Raw genomic sequence first — 7,510 nt, forward strand, 5'->3', positions numbered from 1 at the left:
TCATGGGGTTGAGATGGTGACAGAAGCCAGTCTAGAGCAGGCTGAGGAGCAAAGAGGAGAGAGCACACAAAGACAACCCCTGAAATTTTGCTTCAAAGACAATCAGAGAAATGAGAAATTAGACAGTAGCTAGAGGAGAATGTGCAATCAATCAGGAGAGGGTATGTAACAGATTTCTATAGACATACTGTTCAATATGGTAGCCAATCAGCCACATATGGCTACTGAACAAATGAAATATGGTTAGAAGGCTGAGAAACTGATAGTTTTTCCTCAATAAATTTTTATTTAAATAGCCACATGTGGCCAATGGCTACCACATTAGATAGTTCAGAGCACATTTATGTACTAATAAAGACGATCCAGTAGAAAGGGAAAAATTCATGATACAACCAAGAGATGAGTCCATAAGAAGTCAAGAGAAGGAAAGCAGAGCTCAAGTGGAAGAATCTACAAGGGATATGACACGAGTGAAGCAAAGCATGAAGTTACAGCAACCAGTGGAAACCAGTAAAATCTAAAATTACACTATGTCTTAAGCCTGGTTGAAATTTTAAGCATAAGACTAAATTACAGAAGGCCATAAAAGCTAACCAGGAGGTCTTAGGAAGGCAATTTGTATTTACTAAGTATGTATTAAGCGCGAGGCATTTTCTAAGTGACAAATTATTTCTGCTACTCAGAACTAGTACCTTGCAAATCTTATTTTACAAACAAAAGTACTGATACTCTGAGAGAGAAAACAACTTCACTGAAATCATATACATAGTAAATGTGAAGATCTGGACACTGGCCAGTCTGATTTACCTTAGGGTTAGTTCTTCCCTGTACCTAATGTGCGAAGTTAAGAATCAATCAATGTTTCTGCACCTGGAAATAATATAAAAAATGGCAGGGGTGCCTAGGTGGCTCAGTCGGTTAAGCATCTCTTTATTTTGGCTCAGGGTATGATCTCGTGGCTTCTGAGTTCAAGCCCCATATCGGGCACTCTGCTGTCAGTGCATGAACCCCTTTCAGACCCTCTGTCACCCTCTCTCTCTGCCTCTCCCCCACTTTCTTGCGCTCCTGCTCTCTCTCTCTCAATAATAAATAAAACATTTTTTAAAAATGGCAGATTAATCTGGCAGCTATCAACAAGTGCCAACAAGCCTGGAGGTACTAGACCAGAGGCAAAAACTATCCCCTCGATACTATCTACAAGATAATTAAGGCACATTTATTTAACAACTATTTTTAATTTTTTAATGTTTATTATTTTTGAGCAAGAGAGACAGGGTGTGACCGGGAGAGAGGCAGAGAGAGAGGCACAGAATCCAAAGTAGGCTCCAGGCTCTGAGCTGTCAGCACAGAGCCCGATGCTGGGCTCAAACTCAGAACCGTAAGATCCTGACCTGAGTCGAAGTCAGACACTTAACTGACTGAGCCACCCAGACGCCCCTTTAATTTTTTTAACCTGAGTGAAAATATCTTTATTAAGACAAACAGGAAAACATACATTCTTGCAACTTACATTATCTACTAAATACAACAGTATCAATCAGAAAACTGGCAGTACTTTATATTAACTACTAAAATCATATCTGGGTATAATGGAAAAGCAAGCAGAAACCATCTTTCCAATTTGTAAATGAAGAAGGAAATTATTTTTTAATATTTATTTATTTTGAGAGAGTGAGCGAGTGGTGTGGTGGGGGAGGCAGACAGGGAGAGAATCCCAAGCAGGCTCTATGCTGCCAGCACACAGCCCTACGCGGGCGGGGCTCAATCTCAGGAACAGTGAGATCATGACCTGAACTGAAATCAAGAGTTGGCTGCTTAACCAAGTGAGCCATCCAGGTGCCCCAAGAAGGAAATTATTAAACTGAGCCTAATCAGTTATTAAATTACACCTTAGATTATTTTAAATTTGGTGCAGGCAAAAATCATCTAGATCTGCACTGTCCAATATGGTAGCCACTAGCTACACGCAGCTATTTAAATATAATTAAAACAGGGGCGCCTGGGTGGCTCAGTCGGTTGAGTGTCCGACTTCGGCTCAGGTCATGATCTCATAGTTCGTGAGTTCAAGCCCCGTGCTGACAGCTCAGAGCCTGGAGCCTGCTTCAGATTCTGTGTCTCCCTCTCTCTCCGCCCCTCCCCTGTCTGTGCTTTGTCTCTCTCTCTCTCAAAAATAGACATTAAAAATAAATAAATAAAATTAAGTTAAACATTCAGTTCCTCAGGTGCACTAGGCATCATAAAGTGCTCAACAGTTACATGTGGCTAGTGGCTACCTCACTGGACAACAAAGAATACAACACTTCCATCATCACAGAAAGTTCTATTGAACAGTGATCAATTAGAGCTTCAATTTCCCTTTTGACTTTTTTCAGGAGACCCAATAAAAGGAGCAACTCAGAAAACCTGAATTTTCCAAATCAGTCACTAACCAGTTAAGCAACTAAATATACATCATTTAGCAGAGCTTCTAGAAATGAGTGTGCATTTGAATCACCTAAGAGTCCTGTGAAAATGTAGATTCTAATTCAGTAGGCCTTGGGATGGGGTGGAGAACTCTGCACTAACAAATTTCTGGGTGATGTTAATACTGCTGGTTCAGAAATAACACTGAGTACTAAGATGTTAGTTCTCTCTGGGCCTCGGGTTCCTCAGCTATCATGTACCTGGGGTAAGAAAATGGCCATGACTCCTCTGTAAACGCTAATATTTTATAGTTGATACAGAATTAAATGCAGAGATTTCATTCTCAGCAGAGGAAGTTTCTTCCCTGAAGTATTCTAACAAACAACTTTTGTGCTACCATTTTTTTCCCATGAAATGACATACTAACTTTAAATGAAAATCAATGGAAAAATCTGATTTGCTATATAAACGTTCAATCTGTGTACACTTTTAAATCCTTAAATAGATTTAAAGGGCTGACATGTATGAAAGACAAACCTTTTAAGAACCATCAGCGGGGCACACTATATTTTCTAAATACACAGCTTATGGAAGAAAAAACTTGATGCTGGACTCAGCCCATACCACTGTTACCTTAAAAGCATCAGCTCCACATGAAAAGCCAACTCCCTGGGAAAAGCCATTAACTACAATAACACTATGTTGTTTTGTTTTTGTAAAGTTTCAGTCAGGTCTCTGAGCAATAATACTGACCAAAATCCCCATACCACTAGCAAGCTACAGAGTAATGTTAACAGCCCACAAAACAGGCTGAAGGAGCTGACACAGGGCAGCCAACAATGCCACAAAGAACTTATTTTGAGACATCTATTTTAACAGGAGTCCTAGAGTAACACATGGTTCAAATGGGCAATGCGAACAAGGAACTGGACCGCAGAGGTGTGGCTCACCGTTTCATAAGGATCTCAAGGAAAGGAGACAGGCTAAGGTATCCAGTTTGTTCATAAATTCTGAATTATGAATGACAGGTAATTATCTATACTCTTAAAAAGATAATACTGCGGGGGGGGGGGGGGAGCGCAGTCAGTTAAGCATCTTACTCTTGATCTCAGCTCAGGTCATGATCTCATGTGAGTTAGAGCCCCACATCGGGCTCTGTGCTGATGGCACAGAGCCTGCTTAGGATTCGGTCTCTCCTGCTCTCTCTGCCCTGCCCCTGCTTGTGCACCCACTTGTTCTCTCAAAATAAATAAATATACTTAAAAAAATTTTTTTTAAACCTGGAAATACAACATGTTCAACCTCTAGGTGATAGGATGTTTTGAAAATATACGATACTTTTACATTTGTATTTTTATACTTCCTTTAGTGGGAAATACAAAGTTTAAATTAAACTTCATTAAACTTCTGTATAAATCATGGAAGGATCTTCCAAAATCTTTCCAAAGATTTAATTCACATTAACAATACACCTTACTACCTGCAAAACTCTTCAAATAAATCACTTTGAGAAGAAAACCTAGGGGATGGGGAGTTTTTCTTCTCACTTTTAAAACAAACTGCTATTCTCCTCAATCTTTTTTCCCCCCTCAGTCTTATTTTAAGCCAACCTGCTAAATGGTGGCTTTAAAAACTCTGTCAAAATATCTTGTTACCAAATTTCAGTTTGAGTCCTAAATTTGGAACCTTACATTCTGCTGGTCTTTAAAAAAAAGACTGATGAGGGGTGCCTGGCTGGCTCAGTCAGTGGAGCATGGGACTCCTGACCTCAGGGTTGTGAATTCGAGCCCCATGTTGGGTGTAGAGACTACTTAAAAATTAAAAATAATTAAAAATAAACTTGGGGGAAAAAAGCACTGATGAAAAAGTGCCTATAACAACACCTACTTCAAGTTGTCTTTATTAAAACAGAAAATTCATGTAGATCAGGAGAAAGCACTATGTATAATTCTATCAGAGTGAAATGCTCATGTTCAGAGCTATATCCGATTAATATTTCTGCACCTTTACATTTATTTAAACTAATTTCTAGATATTAAAGATAACTTTTAAATTACCAATGAGAACATAAGGTTAATTTCTACCCATACCACAAAAGTTCTGTTTTTAAATAATCCTTAACAAATCTCTCAATAAGGGAAGAACTGCTGGTATCAAACGTTTAATCATAGCAACTGACCAGCAATTAATTTTACCTCTCAACAAACGTTACAAAATTCCACCTGTAGGTTATATGACCTTCTTTTAAAATGCAATTTAAGAAGCCATTACTCTTAGAGAAACTGTGGCTCCTCTTGAGAGAATTATGATGTGGACAGAAACATTTTAGCCCTATCATTTAAAAAAATACAGTGTATAAAAAAAAAAGGGCCACGTAGCAGTCCGTGGGCAGTATGAGTCATCATCCAACTCAAAACTTGCCACACTTCTAAGCTTCCTCCTACCAGACCCCATCCCCTTCAGTAATGTACCCTGAGTCAGCAAACCTTACTATTTTGTCAGTTATGAATTCTCACGATGCTTAAATGAACTTATGCAAAACACTGCAACACATTTAGTACTAACACTTGTCATGAGAACATGTGCTGTTTCTATCGCAAAATTAACTCATCTTCAAATCAATCTTCTTCAGATTCTTTCTTAATCACAAAGAGTAGCCAAACACTACATTTAATCCTCTTTTGCAAGTAAATGAACTCCAAAATATGGTCATATATAAAGGTTTTTATAAACAATTCCCTATTTCCCAGAGATTTTTTTTTTTTTTTGCTTAACAGTAACATCTAAATAATAAAACATGTCCTGCTCAAATCTGGCATATTTCCTAGATGACTACAATTACTGAATTTAGAACACCAATAAGCAATTTTACAAGTTTCACCAGGCAATTCTTACTAAGTGATGTAACATATATATGTGAAAGGACTTTACACTCCTTGGCACACTGCAAGCAAGCCCTTCATAAACGTGTTTGAACAACGACTTGTTAGAGAGGTTAGAAATTCTTCCACCCAGTTCAAAATTACTTTTCACACATTAAAACCTGACATTTCTAAGAAGAAACTCTAGAAGCCGTTCCTTTTCAGGGCCAGGCCCTGTTTGGACCCTACATTCTTCCTGTCAGATTACTCTTTCCATCTCAGTTTCCCAACGCTTAAGAGAGAATATATCCAATCAGAACTTTAAAACAGAACAAGGCTAGAAGAAACAAGCAATCAGAAAATTACACTGAAGCTGTCTGAGCTCCATTTTGTCCCCCGTTAATTTTTTTCCCTTGACAAATCATCTTGCATCGTTAAAAAAGTTAATACTGACTTTTAAGAGCATTTTTAGCACTGAAGAAAACAACACGAATTTTGCTGCAAACGCAATAAAGCTTCTAATTCCACCACTTCATTGGATGTTTGCCAATGAGCAAGCAAAAGATAAATAAAACAGGAAAGGAATCAAAAAGATCCTGCTTCACAGAGCTCCCACCTAACACCTGAACCAGTTGAGTCTCGCTAAGCCAAGGAACAAAGGAGGCTAGAAGACCTTTACTTTTCAACGCACCTCACTAAATCAGATAAAAACGCACAGCCAAGTGAAGAGGCCCTTTTCAGTGAACTGACAAAACAAGTTTCCATTTGGGTACTTTCAAAGACCAATGCTCCAAGTCCCGAACGCAGCTAAGGAAAGGCTGCAGTAGGGGGGGGGTGGGGGGTGGAGAAAAGAAATTAGGAATTCCGACTCGGACAAGTTTTCTGTACCTCATTTACAGCTACAACTCAAAACTTAAGCAGAAGACTTCGGGGCTCTGAGACCAGCCGGGTGAGTGGTGCGCGCTACGCAATTCGCCGAGTCCACTGGAGACTTTGCCCGGCCGGAGTCAGCTGAGGCCGAGTCACCGGAGTGGGATGGGGGAGGAGACGCGGGAGCATTTCGAAGGCAGCGTGCCAAGAAGGCGAGACTCCGCGCCACCTCACGCTCCCCGGGCCGCCCATCCCGGCCGCCGCCCCTCGCCCGTCGCTCGCCGCCCGGGGCGGGCTTCGAACCCGCGGAGCCCGGCGCGGGTGGCGGTGCCGCAGCGGAGCAGCGGGGCCCCGGGGCCGGCGGGCGCGGCCGGGCCCGGCAGCCGGCGAGGGGCGTGCCGGGTGGGAGGGGCGCGCCGGCCGCTCTGCCGGCCCCACGCGGGGACCCCGGCCCGCCGCCCGCCGGCTCGCGCGGGGACGCGCCGGCCAGGCCCGAGCGGGCGGGCCGGCGGGCGGGAGGGCCGGAGACGGAACAAAAGCGCCTTTGTTGAGCGGCGGCCGCCGGAGGGTCACACACAATGGAGGAAGGAGCCGGCTCCGCCGCCGCCGGCGGGCCCGCCGCGGCGCCCTCCAGAGCCGCCCCGCCGGCGCGCCCCGCACACGTACACACACACACTCACGGGACTTCTCCGGCTCATCGAGGGAGTGCGGGGCCCGCGGACAGCCCCCAATGTCGGCTCAGGTCTCCGGCTGTGCTGGCGGCAGCGGCGTCTCCGAGGCTCTCGCTTTGCCGCAGTCGCCGCCATGTAACCCCGACCCGCGAGACAGGGCGAGGGAGAGGGGGCGGGGTATCCATGAGCCACGCCCCCTCGCGTCACAGGCTCACTCCACGGGTTCCCCCGCCCCCGCTCGGCCCCGAGCGCCTGCACGCGCCGGAATTTCCAACGCTGGTGACTGGGTTCCGCGCGCTGCGGGGGCGGTGGGAGAGGCACGCGGTGTCATCAGCCACCTCAGGTGGGCTGGGCTGGGCCGGGGGCTGGGTGGGAGGTGGGCAGACGGGCCCTCTGTGCTCTGCCCTTGCCACATCACTATAGCACAAAGTGACCAAACTCCTTGCTAGTGTTTATTTGCTCACCTACTACGGGCAAGCCACTGGGCCATCCGAGAGGAGTGAGCCTTAGCCCGTGTGCTTAGGGATGGGCCGGGAAACAAGAAAGCCTGGGCCTGAAGACAGGTTGGCTAGAAGGTAGCAGCCTGAGTACGAAGCCAACACTGTTAGCGGCTAAAAGCTAAGAAGGTCATTAATTCTGCCTGAGGGTATGGAGGAGGGCTTCTAAGTGAGGTCGCCACGGGTGATCTTTCATCTGGACCAGAAG

The 7,510-nt window shown here is 44.4% G+C and overlaps 1 protein-coding gene across 2 annotated transcripts in view; it reads right to left on the reverse strand.

Annotated features, from left to right (window-relative positions):
- The window catches only part of MAPK6 (mitogen-activated protein kinase 6), a 36,244-nt gene extending 29,068 nt beyond the window's left edge, over nucleotides 1-7,176 (reverse strand). Inside the window, exon 1 of one of the 2 annotated variants that reach the window (XM_042941998.1) lies at nucleotides 6,815-7,176. The gene's annotated coding sequence lies outside the window, so the exon portion shown is untranslated. Of the gene's footprint in view, nucleotides 1-6,152; nucleotides 6,492-6,814 lie in introns of those variants that run through there. The other variant, XM_042941997.1, reaches the window with a different exon arrangement.
- Nucleotides 7,177-7,510: the final 334 nt, after the last annotated feature.

This window comes from Panthera leo, chromosome B3, assembly GCF_018350215.1.
Source record: "Panthera leo isolate Ple1 chromosome B3, P.leo_Ple1_pat1.1, whole genome shotgun sequence".
In the NCBI taxonomy this organism is placed as follows: Eukaryota; Metazoa; Chordata; class Mammalia; order Carnivora; family Felidae; genus Panthera; species Panthera leo.